The sequence below is a fragment of the Giraffa tippelskirchi genome, chromosome 9 (assembly GCF_054371585.1).
Source record: "Giraffa tippelskirchi isolate mGirTip1 chromosome 9, T2T-mGirTip1v1.2.pri, whole genome shotgun sequence".
NCBI classification, from domain to species: Eukaryota; Metazoa; Chordata; class Mammalia; order Artiodactyla; family Giraffidae; genus Giraffa; species Giraffa tippelskirchi.
Window position 1 is genome coordinate 117980001 of NC_137283.1, and position 23063 is coordinate 118003063.

The 23063-nt window shown below is 36.3% G+C and overlaps 1 protein-coding gene across 1 annotated transcript in view; it reads right to left on the reverse strand.

Annotated features, from left to right (window-relative positions):
- LOC145521610 (uncharacterized) overlaps positions 1-23063 on the reverse strand; it is a 361851-nt gene that overhangs the window by 94261 nt on the left and 244527 nt on the right. The window contains exon 8 of the mRNA XM_081530353.1: positions 1720-1807. The gene's annotated coding sequence lies outside the window, so the exon portion shown is untranslated. The remainder of the gene's footprint in view (positions 1-1719; positions 1808-23063) is intronic.

The window sequence follows — 23063 nt, forward strand, 5'->3', positions numbered from 1 at the left end:
TTTTTAAAGCCCCAAACTTTCTCTTATTATTTCACATACCAACAAATTGGGCTTAATAATTTCCAAGATGATCTATCTCAGGAAGATATTGTTCCCATCAAATTTTCTCTAGGGTGTTTACATGAAAGTATGATATGATAATAGTAATTTTAATGATGGTGCCATCTGTCTGAAAAATATTTGGTCAAATTTTCTCTAGGGTGTTTACATGAAAGTATGATATGATAATAGTAATTTTAATGATGGTGCTGTCTGTCTGAAAAATATTTGGTTTGCATCAGTTATAAAGAAATATAAAATAGACTTTTCCTAGACCCACGTAAAGTGTATAGATTTTAGCTAACCAATAATAATCAATGTAGAATCATAGATTGCTAAATAGGCTGTGACAGTCCCACTGCTCTTCCCTGCTGTGTTGCAAAGCTCCTCGAGGTCAAGCAGGAGAAGAGTCCTTCTCCTTTATTTCTTGGCCTCCAGGCTGAGAATGCTACCTCAAGTGCCAATTTGTGATTATTGTGATGGTGGTGTTCTGAGACATAGACTAATACCTTGGGAATTGGACAGAGATCAAACAATTCACTTCTCCCTGGGTAGCAAGCTGACATTGGATGATGATAACTTTTAGCCACTACCAATATGTTCTAAGTTATACCAATAGCCAGACGTAAAACACCAATTCATCTATTCATGCCTGAAATGTTATATTGATAGTACCTCCTAGGATAGGATAGGAAAGATTATGATTTTGATTTACCACGATAAATGGATGAAATGTATTAGAAATTTAATGCTTTCTAACTTTTTCACTCAATGGTATGAGATGCTAACCAAAAATGCAAATATTCATATATAAAATTGTCTATGTTTAACGGACTGAAAGTAGTATGTAAGAGGCATGTATGAAAACACCTGCTTGTAAGGTTCCATTTTCTATAATGGTGATAATAATGATTTCTTAATTTGATAAAATGGAAATATATCATAGTGTGCTATAAAACTATACATATATATATAATTTTAAAGTTTTAGATACATAATCACTTACAAAATGTGAGAATATATGAAAATTTTACATAGTACTCGGTGTATGTGATTTATTATATATGGTGCTGAACCTGATTGTTGTATTTATTTAATACTATATATTTTAAACACAAGATCAATATATAATATTAAGTATGATGATAAAGAGTAAAATTGAATAGCAAGCAATAGCTAATTCTTCATGAAAAATCCAACAGACTTATTATCTTGGTTTCATTTATCAAGAAGTAGACTGAGAAAGATTAACTAATTCATTCAAATCTTAACAACTACAGAGCAGTGGCTGCAGGACTTGAATTCAGAGACATTTAACTACCAAAATTCTCTTATTCTTTCTTACATGTCATTGGTTTTTAGATGTGTAAGTGCAACAGGATCTTTTGGAGTGTTTCCTGAAACATGCATTGCAGACCTCCTACCCCAGGTTTCTGATTCAGGATGTCTTAGTTGGGGCCCAAGAATGTGCATTTTGAACAAGTTCTCACATGATGCTTCTGCTGGTTCAGAAAGAGTGCTTTCAGAATCACTATGCTGTGTGGTGGTGCCTCTCAGATACAGAAGGAGAAAAGAGAAAGCGGGCTCACTTCATCACTACCTCACAGGAAGGTGGCTGGTCTTTAACAAAAATATCCCAACAGTCACAATGTCTTAATCTAGGTCATGGCTCCTACTTACAACATGTGCGTCCCTCTTTTTATCTCAATATTCTCCTCTGTAAAATGGAGATAAGAACGGCTCCAATCTCCTAGGGTAGCTGTGAGACCTAGGATCAATATGCGAAAGATGCTTAGAAATGGTTCTGGTATATAGTGTATACTCAACAAGTCATATCACAACTCACCAAACTGTTTACAATTTCTGAGGGCTAACATTTAAAAAAATATCGATTTATACAGTTGTCATTTTCTGACAAAAGACATACACAAATAAATTGACAGAGATGAAAATTTCTGAATCTAAATTAAGAAAAAATCTATTGTATGATTTCTTGTATAACAGTGGCTAAAATTTTGAAGCTAAGTTTTGTAAAGACACAGACTGTATTTCACGTAGGTGATTCCTGTATTGATCTTCCATAAATCCTGATAGCATAACATAACTGTAAGTCATAAATCAGTGAAGAGATTTCTGACGAGATTCAGGGTAATAGGTCGTAGGCACTTTGCTTTAAGATCATTTAACTTCTATAAGGTGCAAACTCAAAAAGTTTAGATGAATAGAAAGTAAACATATCTATTAAACTCTGAAATCTTAGGTTCAATTCGTCATATAGACTTGTCAAAAAATGCTAGATGATAGTTGATTCACCACTGAATTTTCCAACAATTAAGGTGTTTGTTGGCTAAAATTCAAGTAATATGAGAAATCAAGAGTTCAAATATACCACACTGTTTAACAAATTTAAAAACCAAATTATTTTTCACAGAGGAAAATGGTCAATTCACTTCATGTGTGTGAGTAGCATGCACCATTTAATACACAATCAGACAAAAAGAAAGAAGTAAAGAGAGCATGAGAGAGAGAGAGACTTTACCTGTGGAAAGCTATTACTAGTCTTTTTTCAACTAGAAGAAAACACAGATATCATGACAAACAAAAATATCAGCAAGAGAAAGTAATAGCAAGTTAATTTGGTAAAATAGACAGATCTAGAACATTAAAACACAAACAAGACTCTTTTAGTGATATCCAGTAGGGTTGAAAGCAGCATTTGATTGCTAAAGAGAAATCTTATTTTTACTTTGGCAAAACTTCAAGAAGGGCTTTCTCCTCCAGTGACAGATCAAATTCCCATAGTTCAACTATCTGTAAGAACAAACCTACTTTTCTTCCAAAGTCATTTCTATAGTAATTCAGAATCTTAATACGTTTTATTACTCAATGAATTAAAATTAATGCTAATCTAACACATTTTTCAAAACCTAAGAACTTCAAATTCTGTAGACGTGTATAAATCCACAAAACTTAATATAGCTTCTACTTTTATAGAATATAAGCTCTATAAGTGTTGTTCTTCCTTTGGCTTAGACCACCACTAAACTGTTCTCAGGAAGAGGGTGGATTATAAATTACTAACTTGTTCCTGTGAGAAAAACTGGGGTCATTTTTACATTATAATACTTTAATGTTTGTGCTGTCTTTTATAGACATCATCTTCATTAGGATTTATGGTATCTGAAACTCTGAAATATCCCAGGAGTAGGAATGGAAGTTCTGAGGGCTTTTATATGCTTCCTGTTGCTAAGGTAACCACATCCTTGATATCCATGTGTTCAATATGTCACTCTCATTTTGTGTCTGGCTCTCAGAGAGCCAGCACTGGTGCATGGCATCAAAGAAATACAAGAAATAAAAACAAGACAAAAGACATATGTAACTGTTTTGTCCTTAAGATGTCTTTTTTAAAATAATAAACTCTCTCAAGTTAGTGCTGAAATTCTTAAATTCCTACATTGGATTAATAAAGGTATTTAATAATAAATTGAGAACTAGTGTATGGTATATGAGTCTTCTATAGATAAGAGTTTTAAACACTGTCAGGAAATTTTTTAAAAAGTTTATACATGATGAACTGTAGATAAACATTCACACATATACCAAAGCAAAGGAATATTAAATCAGTGTGTGAACTACTCAATAAACTCAATGAAATGTTACAAAAGGTATTTTAACATTAAATATACTCATTATAAAGGTTTAAATATCAAAGTCAGTTCCACCATCAAAACTTTGATCAACATAAAACATGTTAAAGGCAGTTTATTGTTATGTGTTAAACATGAAATGATCTATTAATATTTGATCACTATTTAAAGCAAAACTTTGTGTACATTCTGGCTCCTTTTATTTCATTTTAGCTCAGTAAATGAGCTTATTTCAGCAATTTTTAAATCATCATTTATATACTATGAAAAATTAGAGATACGTTCTTAAGTCTCCAATTAAAATTTAAGCAAATGACCTTTGTGCACCTCTCTGTTATATAAATTTGATGGCATAGCATACATTGCAAGAAATAGCCAAAGATAATTAAGAAACGCCAATCTTTTTCTTGAATGTTAGTCTATGCCTGCCTTTATCATTCCTGCTTTCAATTTTCAAGTTTTCACAATAAAATAAAATTTTAAGGTTTATCTCTGTCTCTATGTAGAGGTCAGAAATACAGCAACTTCTTTTGATTTAGAATAATGTCCAGGGCACAGCATGAACAGTGACCTAGCTTCCATCCTTTTCTTCTTTTATAAGTTCCTGTCTCCCCAACAACCCATCAGCATCTGATAACTCCTTCCAGTCACTGCCTACACAGATTGAGCCAAAGCTTAAATTGCTGAGTATTAAGTATAGAAAGGGCTTCAATGTCATCCAGCAATGTTAATATATGGACAAATGGTCAAAGAGTGAATTGCATTATAAAGGACAGTTCTCAATATAATATAAATATTGTATCATCATTTTAGCATCTAGGTCAGCTACAACTGATGTTACAATTTTTTCTTTAAAAAACAAAGGTTCTTGAAAAGCTCATGGCATAACAGTTCTAATCAAAATGGTTTTAAAAAATACTGGAACAAAAGTATTAGAAAAAACAAAACAAAACTAAATTGTGAGCAGTAGATGCCAGGCCTACAGAACAGCATGGACAAGAGTTTACATTATCTCAGACTGAGTAGAAAATATTGATTTTATTTACACCATGCATATATACCATCTGTTTTTATAATCAGAGACTATTAACAGCTACTATTAGGGAGCATGAAAAATGAAGTCGATGAGTTTCGATGAAATTTTAGGAAAAGTGAGGCTGGTATTAGTCATGGATTTTCAGACAGTGACTAAGGTTACTTTTAAACAAAGGTAGTATATTTTCTCTATAAACTTGTAAAGATAACTTTATTCTGATATAGATAAGTTGGGCTTCCCAGGTGGCTCTAGTGGTAAAGAACCTGCCTGCCAAGCAGGAGATGTAAGAGACACAGGTTTGATCCGTGGGTTGGGAAGAGGCCCAGGAGGTGGGCATGGCAACCCACTCCAGTATTCTTACCTGGAGAATCCCAGAAGAGTCTGGTGGGCTACAGTCTATTGGGTCGCAAAGAGTCGGACACAACTGAAGCATCTTAGCATGTACACACGCATAGATAATTGGTAAAGAAAATACTATGAAAAATTGGAGGTTTATTAATTGCTTTTATGCTTCTCACCATGTGGCCCAATTTCACATTATTCAAGTAAAAGGCCAAGTAAAAATCACCAAAGAGGACACTTTTGTCTTTGGCCAAAACTGAAGAAAAGAGATCCGATTACCTAACTGATGGAAACAACCCAAAAAATGGACAAAAGGTAACGGTTTTGAAGACACTGACTATCGAGAAATGATGAACAGTGATCCTTGATGAACCGAAAACAAATGAGGTCCATGCTAAGGTTACCTCCAGTTTAAAGCTTTGAGAGAGTTTTTAGGTACCAATACAGAACCTGAAAGAATCCTTGATGTGAATATCAGAGGTGGGGGTCTGAAGAGAACAAGACAAATTTGCAGGAAAGTGTACCAAATATGAGAAAGATGCATACAGAGAAAACACCAGAGATCTGGTGGAATACTTAACTGAGTACTAAGAAGGACATGAAAATGAAGAAAATATCCAATGGTGGATAAAGAATCACCCTAAAAAATTAGAAGAAACAATACTTGTGATCATTCAAGACCATGAATTTACCTATTCCCTCCCTTCAGCCTAGAAAAATTTCATAATAAATGGGTACAGGGTGGCTCACATGAGGGTTTTGTCTAAGTTAATCTAGCTCTAGATTAAAAGTGGTTCTGGTCCCACTTAAAAACACCTTAAAAAAAGATCAAATTTTTGTTAATACTTAAATAAACACAAAAATATTCCTAAAAATATAAAAATATTCAGCATTCAAAAAGGTGAATTTTTACAATTTATAATAAAGAAGATATACAATGATAAGAAAGAAATCACCCAATTAAAACTTATGCAGAACTGATGTTAGAAATAGCAAACACTGTTATTAAAATAATCATTGTAACTTTATTCCATATGTTTAAAAAGTTAAGTAGAGAGGTAGAGAATACATAAAACATCCAAATCAAGCTTCTAGATATGAAAACTCTAATGTCTAAAATGAAAAATATACTAGATGAGATTACTTGTGGATTATATATTGCAAAAGAAAAGAAAAAAAATACTGACCTTGAAAACACTGGAAAAGAATCTATCTAAAATGAAGCACACAGAACAATAATTTTAAATTAAAAACGGTTCAATGTTTCTAGACTATAATAGCTCAGTGGTTTTTAGTGTATTCATAGGTGGTAGTGGTTTAGTTGCTCAGTCATGTCCAACTCTTGTGAGCCCACGCCAGGCTCCTCTATCCATGGGATTCTCCAAGCAAGGAAACTAAAATGGGTTGCCATTTCCTTCTCCAGGGGATCTTCCTGACCCAGGAACCAAACCTGGCTCTCCTGCATTGCAGGCAGATTCTTTACTGAGATGAATGCTAAAAACCATTGGATCATATAATTTATTGAATTCTTTGGCATATGAATTAAACTACATAGAGCTCTTTAAAAAAATATAAGCTGTGACAACTTCAAAGGACCTAAGATATATGTGTGGAGTCCCCAAAAGAGATAAGGGGGATGGAAGACAGAAAAAAAGAATTTGTAGAATAATGAACAAATGTTTTCCAAATTCTGTAAGAAGTTTAAATACAGATATCCAATAAGCTCTAAAAATTGCAGGTACAAAAATAAAGTGAAGTCAAGACATATCATCACCGAATTGCTCAAAATTAGAGATTAGAGGAAAATCTTAGAAGCAGTCGGAATTAAACAGACATGTAGAGACACAGGGAGAAGAATAAAAGCAGATTTCTTATCAAAAACAATGTAAGCAAGAGTCAGTTCAGTTCAGTCGCTCAGTCGTGTCTGACTCTGCCACCCCATGGACTGCAGCATGCCAGGCTTCCCTGTCCATCACCAACTCCCAGAGCTTACTCAAACTCATGTCCATCAGGGCGATGATGCCATCCAACCATCTTATCCTCTGTCATCCCCTTCTCTTCTTGCTTTCAATCTTTCCCAGCATCAGGGTTTTTTCCAAGGAGTTAGTTCTTCACATCAGGTAGCCAAAATATTGGAGTTTCAGCTTCAACATCAGTCCTTCCAATGAATATTCAGGACTGATTTCCTTTAGAATTGACTGGTTGGGTCTCCTTGCAGTCAAAGGGACTCTTAAGAGTCTTCTCCAACACCTCAGTTCAAAAGCATCAATTCTTCTGTGCTCAGCTTTCTTTATAGTCCAAATCTCACATCCATACATGACTACTGGAAAAACCATAGCTTTGACTAGACTGACCTTTGTTGGCAAAGTAATGTCTCTGCTTTTTAATATGCTATCTGGTTTGGTCCTAGGTTTTCTTCCAAGGAGCAAGCAGCTTTTAATTTCATGGCTGCAGTCAACATCTGCAGTGACTTTGGAGCCCCCCAAAATAAAGTTTCTCACGGTTTCTACTGTTTCCCCATCTATTTGCCATAAAGTGATGGGACCAGATGCCATGATCTTGGTTTTCTGAATGTTGAGTTTTAAGCCAACTTTTTCACTCTCCTCTTTCACTTTCATCAAGAGGCTCTTTAGCTCTTCTTCGCTTTCTGCCATAATGGTGGCATCATCTGCGTATCTAAGATTATTGATAATTTTCCCAGCAACCTTGATTTCAGCTTGTGCTTCATGCAGCCCAGAATTTCTCATGATGTACTCTGCATATAAGTTAAATAAGCAGGGTGACAATATACAGCCTTCTTTCCCCACAAACTTCTTTCCCGATTTGGAACCAGACTGTTGTTCCATATTCAGTTCTAACTTGCTTCTTGATCTGCATACAGATTTATCAGGAGGCAGGTAAGGTGATCTGGTATATAAAGGTCATAAATGATATGGACCTAACAGAAGCAGAAGATACTAAGAAGAGGTGGCAGGAATACACAGAAGAACGATACAAAAAAAGTTCTTCATGACCCAGATAACTGCGATTGTGTGATCACTCGCCTAGAGCCAGGCGAATTTAAGTGGGCCTTAGGAACCATCATTACAATTCTAGTGGAGGCTATGGAATTCCAGTTGAGCTATTTTGAATCCTGAAAGATGATTCTGTGAAAGTGCTGCCCTCAATACGCCAGCAAATTTGGAAAACTCAGCAGTGACCACAGGATTGGAAAAGGTCAGTTTTCATTCCAATCCCAAAGAAAGGCAATGCTAAAGAATGTTCAAACTACCGCACAACTGCACTCATCTCACACAGTAGCAAAGTAATGCTCATAATTCTCCACGCCAGGCTTCAATAGTAAGTGAACCATGAACTTCCAAATGTTAAAGCTGGTTTTAAAAAAGGCAGAGGAACCAGAGATCAAATTGTCAGCATCCGTTGGATCACTGAAAAAGCAAGAGAGTGCCAGAAAAACATCTACTTCTCCTTTATTGACTATGCTAAAGTCTTTATGTGTATCACAGCATACTGGAATATTCTTAAAGAGATGAGAATATGAGACCACCTTATCTGCTTCCTGAGAAATCTGTATGCAGGTCAAGAAGTAAGCAAGAACAAATTTCCTTAAAATATTAAAAGAAAGTATTTGCTTTAGAATTAGGCAGAATTAGTCTTTCAATTTCATCCCTCTGTTTCAAGTCATTTTTGTTGCTCTAGGGTATTTGTATTTTCATACGGATTTTAGAATTTTCTCATTAATTTCTACAAAGAAGCCTATTGGGATCTTTTTGGGATTGTATGGATCCTATAGGGCACCTAGTAGAAAACTGACATCTTAATAAAATTAAATCTCCTGACCCATAGATATGATATGTTTCTCTATTAGGTTTTATGAAAGTTGATTGATAATGACTTAACAGTATTGGTTCATTGATTGTAACCAATGTGTCACATTTTTTAGTAGTGGCAGAGGTTGTGGGTGGGAAGGGGAGAGAAGATGGTCTAGGTGGTAAACTTTCTGTATTTTCCACTCAGTTTTGCTGTGAACCCAAAGATTCTCCAAAAAGCAAAGTATATTAATGTTTTAAAAAGAATGATATTAAATCAACAACCTAACCTTTCATATCTAGAAACTAGAAAAAAAAAAAAAAAACTAAAATGAATGTAAACAGAGAGAAAGAATTGAAAACTGAGCAGAACTAAATTTAGTAGAGAATAGAAAAGTCAGCTAAACCAAAAGGTGGTTCCAGAAAAAAACAATAAAGTTGGTAAAAATTTTAGCTAGATTGATCAAGAAAAATAAGAGAAGTCTCAAATTCATAAACTCAGGAATTACAGAGAGAACATCATTAACAATCTTAAGAAATACAAGAGATTATAAAATGCTATGAAAACTATACACCACTATACACCATAATTTAAAAACAAATGGTGGGAAAAGGTGTCACTACAGAAATTACTGAAAGACACAAATTACTGAATTTCACTCAATAAGACACAGCAAATTTAAATAGGCCTGTAACAAGAAAAGATGGAATTAGTAATTTAAAAACTACACACTGTTCTCAGTTCAAGATGAAGACTGAAAAATCCATAACTCACCACTTTCCACAGACACTAAATTTATAGCTATAATTGGAACAGTTAACTCTTAAACCCTAAAACCTAGCAAAGTAACCACTTCAGATCAGCAAGGGAGAGGAGAACCAAATGGAAGTGGGCAGGAAAGTTTAAGACATAATAATCTCATCATAAACCCCATCCCCAGTGCAGTGACTTACAACTGGGAGGGAGCTCAAAACCCAGAATTTCTCCCTGAGGAGCAAAGTGTTTTACCCAAAATCTGGCTCCCTAACTTCTGAGAACAGCAAGACAGACAAGAGCCCAAAACCTCTGGCTTTGATGACCAGTGGAACTCATAGCCCACATGGTAAACTGAAGAACGTCCCTTAGAGGGCCCATGAACAAACTGACTCACAGTAGGATCCGGTGTAGAAATAGTCTTTTGAAAGGTGCCCAGACTTTATGTGAAAGAGACTTGTTTTCCAAATTTAAAGCAATTGTCTAAGGGGCAGGTGCCTGCTGGGATACTCTCCAGGGACAGGAGCTGGTGGGTGACATCTTCCCACTTTCTCAATGCCTTAAGGTGCCTTAAGGCCTTGCTAGAGCCAGCAGACACCTTTTTTTTTTGTTTCTTTCTTTTTTTTTTTCCTTTCCATGGGTGCCATATCTATGCTCCAACTGACCGGTACCATCTTCTGTGCTCTCTCTCTGCTTAACTAAAGCTAGGGAAGGTGCCATCATTTTCTTCCACTTTTTATTTTCCTTTTTTCTTTCCTTTTTCTCTTTTATTCTTTTTTAAAAAAGTTTTTCTCTCTTTTCCTTTTTTCATTTACCATTTTTTCATCAAGTGGTATCATTTTACTTCCCCCCTGCCTCAGTTCAGCCAGTGGGTAGCATCTTTGCACTCTCTTCCGCCATCTTCCAGAATACCAATACCTCCCTAGCAGGAAGCTTCTACTCATATTTGATGACCTGTTTTTGTGACTGCCACCCAGGGGATGCCCTTTGATTGCTTGGCTCTGGAGACTACAGGGACTTGTACTTCTTGGTCTCATGGCACTGTAACAATTGGAGTGATAATTCGTGACTGACTACTATTCCCAGGGCACTGCGCAGATGGAAAACTGAAACACACTCCAGCCTTTCTGAGGAAAAGGCTTATGTGCTTGTCTAGCTTTGGCCTAAGGGGCAGGCTTCTGGTTTGGCACATTGTAGGGACTTAATGAGGGGCTCTAAGATAACAGGAGCTGGTTAATTCAGTATTTTCACTCTCCCTTTGTCTCACTCCAGATTGCTAGCATCTTACACAAAGAAGTTTATATCCTTCTCTAGTACCCTGATTTTCGTGACTGCTAGAAGGGGCATCTCACTATCACCTGGCTCTGGTGGCCAGTGGGGCTTATACTTATATGTCTCAGGACTATAATCAACACTGAAAGAGTTCTTAAACAACTACCACCCCCAGGACACAACAAAAGGCAACGGTCCCAGGAGCTCAGTCTTTCTGGAAAGAGGCTTATTAGCTTAGCATCATAGCTACAGCCTGAGGGGGAGGCTTCTAATTAAACATACATCTAATAGCCAGTGGTAAACCTTTCCTGAGATGTCAGATGGTGGGCACTATCCACCCACTGTCCCTCTGCCACAGTCCAGAGTGTTCGCATCTCTCAGAGGGGAGCTATTGTAGTATTGATATATCTGGGTCCCTGCTATTTGCAGACACTATTTGAGAGATTCTCCTTGATTGCATGATTCTGATGGCCAGGGGCACTTGCATTTCAGAGTCCCATGGGACTATAACAATCAAAGAGACAATTTTTGGCAGGCTACCATCCCCAGGGCATTGCACAGAAAACAGACTGAAACATTCTCCAGCCTTTCCATGAAAGAAGTCTAGTTGCTACTTCTGGAGCTTCAGTCTTAGGGGCAGGCTTCATGTTTGGCACATACCTAAAATTTATGGAAATGCTTTCAGGGTACATAGGGTGGTGAACAGCATCTTTGCACATTTCCTCTGCCTCTCTATAGCTCTATAGTTCACTGGTATTTCACAGAAAATAAAGCTTCTGCGCCTAATTGGAGCCCTAATTTTTGTGACTGCTGCCCATGGGACACCTCTGGATCACCTAGCTCTGGGGACCAGTGGGGCTTAGCATGTGGTCCTGCAGACCTGTATATATTTGCATTCTTTAAAAGATGTTGTTTGAGAGTCTGACCTCCAATCAGCCTGAATCTCGGTGGGACATTGTCTGGTCTTGGCACACCTTCAACTACTGAAATCTATTAAAAATAAAATCATCTTCTTAGACAATCACAAAAGTTTGGAGACAATCAAAAGCTAGAGCAAGATTAAACAGTAAGGCCTACATAAGGAAAGCCCTTCAAGACTGGGAGAAGTAACTCTTTCATTTACTATACAGAAACAGACAGAGGGTCAATATAAATGAAAATAAAAGTGAAAGTCCCTCAGTCGTGTCCAACTCTTTGCGACCCCGTGGACTATACAATCCATGGAATTCTCCAGGCCAGAATACTGGAGCTAGTAGCCTTTCCCTTCTCCAGGGGATCCTCCCAACCCAGGGATCAAACTCGGGTCTCCTGCATGGCAGGCAGATTCTTTACCTGCTGAGCCACAAGGGAAGCCCAATATAAATGAGGCAACAGAGATATGCATTTCAAACAAAGAACAAGATAAACCCTCAAAAAATTAATGAAACAGAGATAAGCAATTCACCTCGTAAAGAATTAAAAGTAATGATCATAAAGATGCTAAACAAACTTGAGAGAAGACTAGATGAACAAAGTGAGAACATTAAAGAAAATATAAGGAAGTCACAGAACTTAAAGAGTACAATATCTGAACTGAAAAATACAATAGAGGGGTTCAGCAACAGAAATGAAAAACAAAATCAAAACATACCTTGAGACAAACAAAAATACAACATATCAGAATTTATGACGCAGCAAATGTGGTTCTAAGATGTAAGCTCAGAATGATACATGCCTAAAGAAACAAGCAAATAAAAATCTCAGATAAACAATTTCTACAGGCCAAGGAACTAAAAAAATAAAGCAAAACAAAGCCCAAAATTTGTAGGAGGAAGGAAATAATGAAGATCAGAGCAGAAGTAAGTAAAATAGAATATAAAAAGATAATAGAAAAAAACAATGGAACTAAATTCTGGTCCTTTGAAAAAAATAAAATTGACAAAGTTTAACTAGATTCATCAAGAATAAAACAGAAATCTCAAATAAAATCAGAAATGAAAAAAGAGATATTACAACAGCCACAGAAATATAAAGGATCATAAGAAAACACTATGAGCAATTATATGCCAACAAATTGGAAAACCTTATAGAAATGTATAAATTCCTAGAAACAACTAACCTTCCAGATTAAATCATGAAAAATGGAAAATCTGAACAGATTGATTCCTAGTTATTAAGTTAAATCACTTCCCAGGTGGTGCTAATGGTAAAGAACCCACCTGCCAATGCAGGAGACATAAGAGAACCAGGTTGGATCCCTGGGTTGGGAAGATCCCCTGGAGGAGGGCCTGGAACACACTCCAGTATTCTTGCCTGGAGAATCTCATGAACAGAGGAGCCTGGCAAGCTACAGTCCTTGGGGTCGCATAGAGTTGGACACAAACTCTGAAGTGATGTAGCACAGCATAGCAAATTAAATCAGTAATTAAAAAAGCCTCCCTACAAACAGAAGTCCAAGACCAAACAGCTTCACTAGTGAATTCTACCAAACATTTAAAGATGAATTAGTACTTGTCCTTCTCAAACATTTCCATCATATAGAACAAGATTGAACACTTTCAAACTTATTTCACAAACCAGCATTACTCTGACATGAACCTGGACAAAGATACCACAAGCTTCCCTGATAGCTCAGTTGGTAAAGAATCTGCCTGTAATGCAAGAGTTCAGTTCAGTTCAGTTCAGTTGCTGTCATGTCCGACTCTTTGAGACCCCATGGTCTGCAGCATGCCAGACCTCCCTGTCCATCATCAACTCCCAGAGCTTACTCAAACTCATGTCCATCGAGTCAGTGATGCCATCCAACCATCTCATCCTCTGTCGTCCCCTTCTCCTCCCGCCTTCAGTCATGCCCAGCATCAGGGTCTTTTCCAATGAGTTGGTTCTTCGCATCAGGGGGCCAAATAATTGGAGTTTCAGCTTCAGCATCAGTCCTTCCAATGAATATTCAGGACTCATTTCCTTTAGGATGGACTGGTTGGATCTCCTTGCAGTCCAGGGGACTCACAAGAGTCTTACTCAACACTACAGTTCAAAAGCATCAGATCTTCGGCACTCAGCTTTCTTTACAGTTCAACTCTCACATCCATACCGGACTACTGGAAAAACCATAGCTTTGACTAGACGGACGTTTTTTAGTAAAGTAATGTCTCTGCTCTTAATATACTATCTAGATTGGTCATAACTTTTCTTCCAAAAGCAAGCATCTTTTATTTTCATGGCTGCAGTCACCATCTGCAGTGATTTTGGAGCCCCTCCAAAAATAAAGTCTGTCACTGTTTCCATTGTTTCCCCATCTATTTGCCATGAAGTTACGGGACCAGATGCCAGTTCAATTCCTGGGTCGGAAAGATCTGTTGGAGAAGGGATAGGCTACCCACTCCATTATTCTTGGGCTTCCCTTGTGGCTCAGGTGGTAAAGAATCTGCCTGAAATGCGGGAGACCTAAGTTCGATCCCTGGGTTGGGAAGATCCCCTGGAGACAGGAAAGATTACCCACTCCAGTATTCTGGCCTGGAGAATTCCATGGGCTATATAGTCCATGGGGTTGCAAAGAGACAGGACTGAGCAACTTTCACTTTCAAAGATACCACAAGAAAAGAAAATTGCCAATATCCTTGATAAATAGAAGTGTGAACATTCTGAACAAAGTATTAGCAAACCAAATTCAACAATATGTTAAAAGAATCAAACACCATGATCAAAATGGACTTATTATAGGGATTCAAGAATAACTGAAAAGCCCAAATCAATAAATATGATATGCCACATTAATAAAATAAAGGATAAAAATCATATGATCATCTTCTGAATGGGTACAGGAAAAGCATTTGACAAAATTGAGCATCCATTTAGGATGAATAAACTGGATATAGAGCAAGCATACCTCAACATAATAAAGGCCATATGTAACAAAAGAATAGCTAACAATGTGTGGGTGTGTGTGTATCAGTTGCTTAGTCGTGTCTGACTCTTTTCAACCCCATGGACTGCAGCCCACCAGGCCCCTCTGTCCATGGAATTCTCCAGGCAAGAATATTGGAATGGGTTGCCATTTCATACTCTAGACAGCTAACAATACTCAATGGTAAAAACCGAAAGCTTTTTCTCTATGATCACAAAGAAGACAATGATGCCCATTCTCATTACTCTTATTCAACATAGTATTGGAAGTATTAGGCTCAGCAATTAGGCAAGAAAAAGAAATAAAAAGCGTTCAAATTGGAAAGAAAGAAGTAAAACTGTCGCTACACATTTGCAGCTGACATGGAACATAAGTATTAATAGGAAACCCTTAAGATTCCACCAAAAATTAGAACTAATGACTGAATTCAGTAAATTCACAGGATACAGAGTCAATACATAGAAATATGTGGCATTTCTATACACTAATAACAAACTGCCAGAGAAATTAAGAAAGCAGTAACATTTACAATTGCAACAAAAATATATAATGCCTAGGAATAGATTTAACCAAGAAGACCTGTACACTAAGAACTGACATTGATTAAAAGAAATTGAAGATAACATAGAGTGTAAAGATGCTCATGGATTGAAAGAATTAATATTGTTAAAATATCCACACTACCCAAGGAAACTGACAGATTCAAAGCAATTCCTTTCAAAATTCCAATGACTTTTTTCACAGAAACATGACAAATAATTCTAAGATTTGTATGAAACTACAAAAAATCCTGAATAGACAAACCGATCTTGAGAAAGAAAAGCAAAGTTGGAAATATTATGCTCCCTGCTTCAAAATTTAATAATCAAAAGAGTATTGTACTTAAATAAAAACAGACACATAGATCAGTGGAATAGAATACAGATCCCAGAAATAAATTCATGTATCAGTTCAGTTCAGTCGCTCAGTCGTGTCCGACTCTTTGCGACCCCATGAATTGCAGCATGCCAGGCCTCTCTGTCCATCACCAACTCCCGGAGTCTACCCAAACCCATGTTCATCGAGTCGGTGATGCCATCCAACCATCTCATCCTCTGTCATCCCCTTCTCCTCCCGCCTCCAATCCTACCCAGCATTAGGGTCTTTTCCAATGAGTCAACCCTTCGCATGAGGTGCCCAAAGTATTGGAGTTTCAGCTTCAACATCAGACCTTCCAATGAACACCCAGGATTGATCTCTTTTAGGATGGACTGATTGGATCTCCTTGCAGTCCAAGGGACTCTCAAGAGTCTTCTCCAACACCACAGTTCAAATGCATCAATTCTGCGGCGCTCAGCTTTCTTCACTGTCCAACTCTCACATCCATACATGACCACTGGAAAAACCATAGCCTTGACTAGACGGACTTTTGTTGGCAAAGTAATGTCTCTGCTTTTAAATATGCTATCTAAGTTGGCCATAACCTTCCTTCCAAGGAGTAAGCGTCTTTTAATTTCATGGCTGCAATCACCATCAGCAGTGATTCTGGAGCCCAAAAAAGTAAAGTCTGACTTGTTGCCACTGTTTCCCCAACTATTTCCCATGGAGTGATGGGACCAGATGCCATGATCTTAGTTTTCTGAATGTTGAGCTTTAAGCCAACTTTTTCACTCTCCTCCTTCACCTTCATCAAGAGGCTCTTTAGTTCTTCTTCACTTTCTGCCATAAGGGTGGTGTTATCCACATATCAGAGGTTATTGATATTTCTCCCAGCAATCTTGATTCCAGCTTGTGTTTCCTCCAGCCCAACGTTTCTCATGATTATTCTGAATATAAGTTAAATAAGCAGGGTGACAATATACAGCCTTGATGGACTCCCTTTCCTATTTGGAACCAGTCTGTTGTTCCATGTCCAGTTCTAACTGTTGCTTCCTGACCTGCATACAGGTTTCTCAAGAGACAGGTCAGATGGTCTGGTATTCCCATCTCTTTCAGAATTTTCCACAGTTTATTGTGATCCACAAGGTCAAAGGCTTTGGCATAGTCAATTAAGCAGAAATAGATGTTTTTCTGGAACAATTGCTTTTTCGATGATCCAGCGGATATTGGCAATTTGATCTCTGGTTCCTCTGCCTTTTCTAAAACCAGCTTGAACATCTGGAAGTTCACGGTTCACATATTGCTGAAGCCTGGCTTGGAGAATTTTGAGCATTACTTTACTAGCATGTGAGATGAGTGCAATTGTGCGGTAGTTTGAGCATTCTTTGGCATTGCCTTTCTTTGGGATTGGAACGAATACTGACCTTTTCCAGTCCTGTGGCCACTGCTGAGTTTTCCAAATTTGCTGGCATATCGAGTGCAGCACTTTCACAGCATCACCTTTGAGGATTTGAAATAGCTCAACTGGAATTCCATCACCTCCACTAGCTTTGTTCGTAGTGATGCTTTCTAAGGCCCACTTGACTTCCCATTCCAGGATGTCTGGCTCTAGGTGAGTGATCACACCATCGTGATTATCTGGGTTGTGAAGATCTTTTTTGTACAGTTCTTCTGTGTATTCTTGCCACCTCTTCTTAATATCTTCTGCTTCTGTTAGGTCCATACCATTTCTGTCCTTTATTGAGCCTATCTTTGCATGAAACGTTCCTTTGGTATCTCTAATTTTCTTGAAGAGATCTCTAGTCTTTCCCAATCTGTTGTTTTCCTCTATTTCTTTGCACTGATCACTGAGGAAGGCTTTCTTATCTCTCCTTGCTATTCTTTGGAACTCTGCATTCAGATGGGAATATCTTTCCTTTTCTCCTTTGCTTTTCACTTCTCTTCTCTCCCCAGCTATCTGTAAGGCCTCCTCAGACAGCCATTTTGCTTTTTTGCATTTCTTTTCCATGGGGATTTTCTTGATCCCTGTCTCCTGTACAATGTCACGAACCTCTGTCCATAGTTCATTAGGCACTCTGTCTATCAGGTCTAGTCCCTTAAATCTATTTGTCACTACCACTGTATACTCATAAGGGATTTGATCTAGGTCATACCTGAATGATCTAGTGGTTTTCCCTACTTTCTTCAATTTAAGTCTGAATTTGGCAATAAGCAGTTCATGATTTGAGCCACAGTCTGCTCCTGGTCTTGTTTTTGCGGACTGTATAGAGCTTCTCCATCTTTGGCTGCAAAGAATATAATCAATCTGATTTCGGTGTTGACCATCTGGTGATGTCCACGTGTAGAGTCTTCTCTTGTGTTGTTGGAATAGGGTGTTTGCTATTACCAGTGCATTCTCGTGGCAAGACTCTATTAGCCTTTGCCCTGCTTCATTCTGTACTCCAAGGCCAAACTTGCCTGTTATGCCAGGTGTTTCTTGACTTCCTACTTTTGCATTCCAGTCCCCTATAATGAAAAGGACATTTTTTTTGGGTGTTAGTTCTAGAAGGCCTACAAGGTCTTCATAGAACCGTTCAACTTCAGCTTCTTCAGTGTTACTGGTTGGGGCATAGACTTGGATTACCGTGATATTGATTGGTTTGCCTTGCAAACGAACAGAGATCATTCTGTCGTTTTTGAGATTGCATCCAAGTACTGCATTTTGGACTCTTTTATGTGGTCAATTAATTTAAGACGAAGGAGTCAAGAATATACAATGGGAAAAGGATGCTCTCTTCAATAAACGAGGCTGGGGAAACTTTTTCATTCATACAAAAAAATGAAACTGGACCTTTACCTTTCACCAACAACAAAAATTAACTCAAGATAGATAAAATTTGAATGTAAAACCTGAAACCATAAAAACCTTAGAAGAAAATATAGGTGGTAAGGTCCTTGACATTAATCTTAGTAATTAATTTTTGGATTTGACACCGCAAGTGAAGGCAATAAAAGCAAAAATAAACAAGTGAGACTACATCAATCTAAAAAGCTTCTGCACCACAAAGGATACCATCAAAAAAATCAAAAAACAACTAAGTAGGAGAAAAAAATATATATATATAAATCATATATCTGATAAAGAGTAATATACAAAATATATAAGGAACTCATACAGTGTAATAGCGAAAAAAATCTGATTGAAAAATGGGCAGAGGCTCTGAATAGACATTTTTCTAAAGAAGACATACAGATGGCCAACAGATTGTGAAAACATGCTCAACATCCTAATTATCAGAGAAATGCAACTCAAAGCCACAATGAAATATCATACCTCATACCTGTTAGAATGGCCATTATTAAAAAGACAAGAAATAACAGGTGTTGGGGAGAAAGTGGAGAAAAGGCAACCCTTAGGCACTATTGGTGGCAACATCCACTATGGAAAGCAGTATGGAGCGAAGCTTTCTCAAAAAATAAATACAGCTATCAAATGATTCAGTAATTTCCACTTCTGGGTATTCATCTCTAGAAGGCAAAGCACCAACTTGAAAGTATATTTTCATCTTCATGTTCATTAAAGCTTTATTTACAATAGCCAAGGAATGGAAACAAGTGTCCACTGATGGATGAATGGATAAAGAAGATGGGGTGTATGTACAAAATGGAATGTTGTTCAGCAATATAAAAGAATGAAATCCTGCCATTTGTGATAACATAGATAGACCTATAGGGGATTATGCTCCATGAAAGAAGTTAGACAGAGAAAGACTAATATGATACATTCTCAGTTATAGTAAAATTTGAAAAATAAATAGCAAAAAAAAATGTTCATAGAAACAAATAATTGATTGAGGGTTGCCACGCGAGGGGAGTGGGCACAATGCATGAGAGGAGTAAAAAGGTATAAGCTTCCAGTTATAAAATAAGATATGGGTATGTAATGTATAGTATAGTGGCAACAGTTAACACTGTAGTACACACTTGAAATTTGCTAAGAGGTTAAATTTTTAAAATTCTTATCACTAGGAAAAAAAACCTGTGACTATGTATGGTGACATTTATTGTGGTGATAATTTTGAAACATATGCAAATATCTGATCACTCTGTGTACATTTGAACCTAATACAGTGCTGTATGTAAAATACTCCTCAATAAAAATATTAAAACTTCACACAAAGAAAATCACAAACATAAATATCTTTACTGGTGAATTCTCCCAAACATCCAAAGAATTAGTACCAAATCTTCAAAAACTGCTCCAGAAAACATGAGAAAGTACTACTTCTCAACTTCTCTCTGAGACCACTGTTACCATGATCCCAGCCAAAGTCTCAAAAGAAAACTATTAGTTGCTGTTACTTTTTAATATGGATCCAATAATCTACAACACAATACTAGCAAACTAAACTGGAAACATAAAAAATGGATTATGCACCAAGAACAACTCCCAACAATGCCTTGATGATTTAACATCCCCAAATTAATTAATGTGACAGACCATATTAATAGACAAATATGTTCATCTCAATAGACATACAAAAAATTAATAAAATCCAAAATTCATTCATGACTAAACCAACCCTCAGATTAGAAGTAGAAACAAGGCTTCTCAGCCTGATAAATAGTATCTGTAAAAAACATCACACTTAACATTGGAACACTGAATGGTTTCCCTGAAGATAGAAAACAATTCAAACATATTTTATGAGTAATCATAAATTTCTTCAAATTTGTAATATTTTATATAACTCTTCCAATGCTCTTATACTTAAATAAGATTATATACTTAATCTTAATTATATACTTAAAATAGTATACACTTAATATAATATACAATATTAATTTAACTGGCTGCATAACATTCTATCAGATTAATATATTATTAATATAATGTATTTATATAATTCCTATTGTTGGAAAAATGATTATTTCAAAATTTCTTTTATAAATAATATTAGGAAAGTGGACATACTGGGTCAAATAATAGGAGAGCTTTAAAAAGCTTGATTTATTAACATTTGTCAATATCCTTCCCCAATAAATTTGTATTAATTTATAATCCCACAGGAACTTTGAGTTAAATTTTAAAAATTTAACATCTTGTTTAATTGATATTGAACATATTTTAATTGGTTATTCATATTTTGTTTTTTAGATTATCTTTTCACAGCTTTCAGTCCAGTTCAGTTCATTCGATCCGTAGTGTCCGACCCTTGGCAACCCCATGGACTGCAGCATGCCAAGCTTCCCTGTCCATCACCAACTACTGGAGCTTGCTCAAATTCATGTCTATCAAGTCAGTGATGCCATCTAACCGTTTCATCTTCTGTCATCCCCTTCTCCTCCTGCCTTCAATCTTTCCCAGCATCAGGGTCTTTTCCAAGGAGTCAGTTCTTCGCATCAGGTAGTCCAAGTATTGAAGTTTCAGCTTCAGCATCAGTCCTTCCAATGAATATTCAGGACTGATTTCCTTTAGGATTGACTGGTTTGATTTCCTTGAAGTCCAAGGGACTCTCAAGAATCTTCTCACACAACAGTTCAAAAAGCACTCAGCTTTCTTTATAGTCCAACTCTCACATCCATACACGACTACTGGAAAAACCAGAGCTTTGACTAGACGGACCATTGTTGGCAATGTCTCTGCTTTTTAATATTCTGTCTGATTGGTCCTAGATTTTCTTCCAAGGAGCAAGTATCTTTAAATTTCATGACTGCGGTCATCATCTGCAGTGATTTTGGAGCCTAAAAAAGTAAAGTCTGTTACTGTTTCCATTGTTTCCCCATCTATTTGCCATGAAGTGATGGGACCAGATGCCACGATCTTAGTTTTCTGAATGTTGAGTTTTAAGCCAATTTTTTCACTCTCCTCTTTCATTTTCGTCAAGAGGCTCTTCAGTTCTTCTTCACTTTCTGCCATAAGGGTGGTGTCATCTGCATATCTGAGGTTATTGATATTTCTCCTGGCAATCTTGATTCCAGTTTGTGCTTCACCCAGCCCAGTATTTCGCATGATGCATTCTGCATATAAGTTAAATAACCAGGGTGACAATATACAGCCTTGATGAACTCCTTTCCCTATTTGGAACCAGTCTGTTGTTCCATGTCTAGTTTTAACTATTGCTTCTTGACTTGCATACAGATTTATCAGGAGGCAGGTAAGTTAGTCTGTTATTCTCATCTCTTGAAGAATTTTTCACAGTTTTAATAATATTTTTTGGAACATTAACTAAATTTCATGAGATGTTATGAAAAGTATCAACACACTATTATATTTGTTCATAGTATTCTCTTTTTAAATATAATTGTGGCACTTTCAATGTTGTAAACTTTTAGGTAATCACATCATCGCTTCCATGCTTTAGGATTTCTCAAGCTTTTAAAACTATTTATCAATATATTTTAAATGTTCATTTCATTTATAATTCATGAAACTTATTTTGATAAATAATAAAAAGTAAAGTTATAATTTGTTTTTAAAAATGGATGTCCTAGCTTTTTCATGCATTTTTGTAAAATAAACTTTTCTATGTATTGAAAACACATGGAAATAAATACTCAATAAGTAGTAGTTTGGAGAATGATAGTAGCATCCACTGTTAAGAAATATTATCCAAAACTTGGGAATAAAGCAAAGGAAGGAATGTATGTTTTTTCAATGTCAAGCTAATGAACCAAATAAAAGGCCTACCCATGGAGTATTTAATTCACAAGGGGAATGTAACTTCCTTAGATAAATTATTTACTATTAAGCAGGACTTAGGTTCTGAAATTACATGTTAATTTATTAATATCTTAGGGTGGTGAAGTAATTGACTTTTATCCTAGAAGATTCATATATTTATCATGAAAAGTTATCATTTTATTACCATCTAGGACTTTAAGCAATTTTGCATATAATCTCACAATTTTATTCCAGTACCTTTCTTTCAAACCATAGTATATAATCAGTTCCTTAAATAGTCTTTAAACAGGCTTTATATCTCACCTGTTCCTTCATTACAGATATAAATAGGCAAATACATCTTTGACATATATTCCTCTAAATATATGTGACAGTCATGATTATACAACATTTATGACTTTTTAAATATTAGCTTTATGTATCTATATAAAAAATCTCTAAACCCAAGTATTTTAACAAAATTTATTCTTTATTTTTATTCTTTTTTTCTGTTTAGTTTATGATTCTCATTGTTAGTACTTCTCTTATCTTTTAAATTCTGCTTTGCTACTTGTATTGTCTTTAAATATATCTTCTCATGTGATTTGAAATATTTTTCAACATATTTCAAACTTAAATTTATCTAATTTTAAACCTCATAAATAAATGTAAGCTTAGTACATTACCATAATTTTAAAATGCTCTTCCCTGCCAATTGGTCCATCCTCACCTCACTCCACTTAATCTCTTGTAATGCAGTCTGGGATTTTAGACCCA